Genomic DNA, 755 nt, shown 5'->3' with positions numbered 1-755 from the left:
CCCGCACCAGGGGCCTGGCGGGGGGGCGGGCGTTGCCCACAGCCAGCCGCTCTCTGGCAGTGAAAGCTCTTCTGATTCAAAGGAAGAGGAGCAGGGCCTTCCCCAGCTGACCCAGCCCCAGTGTGACTCACGGCACGGGGAGTCCAGGCTGGATCCAGCCCCCAGCTCCCACTCCAGAAGCTCGCTACTGTGCGGTCCAGGGGGTCTGGTACTCTCCACCACAGCCTCTGCTGGGCACTTTTGCTTTGCCTCATGCACCCTTTGCCCCAGGACAGCAGGGTGCCAGCAGCTGCATCCACTTGGCAGCTGGGTGCTTTGGACTTTGGGCCTGGCAGCCCCACTGAGTGCCTGGCAAGGCATGGGCCAGTCTGCGCCTCCACCTGCGCGGCCAACAGGAGCCTCGACACCTGCCAGCCCAGCCTGCCTGCAGCACAGGCAGCTGCCCAAGCTCCGGCACGCTCACCCTGGAGGCTCTGCAGGCCCCAGAGTCCCTTTGCCATCCCACCCCAAAACACCCCCAAGAGGGCATGTCCTGGCCAGCGCCGGAACGGACTGTGGCTCTGCTCCCCTCCAGAGATCCCAGCTCATCTGCTGGAGGATTTGCCATGCTGCCTGCACCCCTGTCCACGGCCGGAGCCCTGCAGCTGCAGGCAGCCCCCACCCTGAGCAGCCCCACTCTCCGGCAGGCAGCACACCACCCCATCCCGCTGCCGGGCCCGGGAGCGCCGGGGAATCCCCCTGCCCACCGACACCGC

This window comes from Pygoscelis adeliae, unplaced genomic scaffold (genome assembly GCF_000699105.1).
Source record: "Pygoscelis adeliae isolate BGI_AS28 unplaced genomic scaffold, ASM69910v1 Scaffold591, whole genome shotgun sequence".
Classification (NCBI taxonomy): Eukaryota; Metazoa; Chordata; class Aves; order Sphenisciformes; family Spheniscidae; genus Pygoscelis; species Pygoscelis adeliae.
This window is presented reverse-complemented; position numbering follows the sequence as displayed.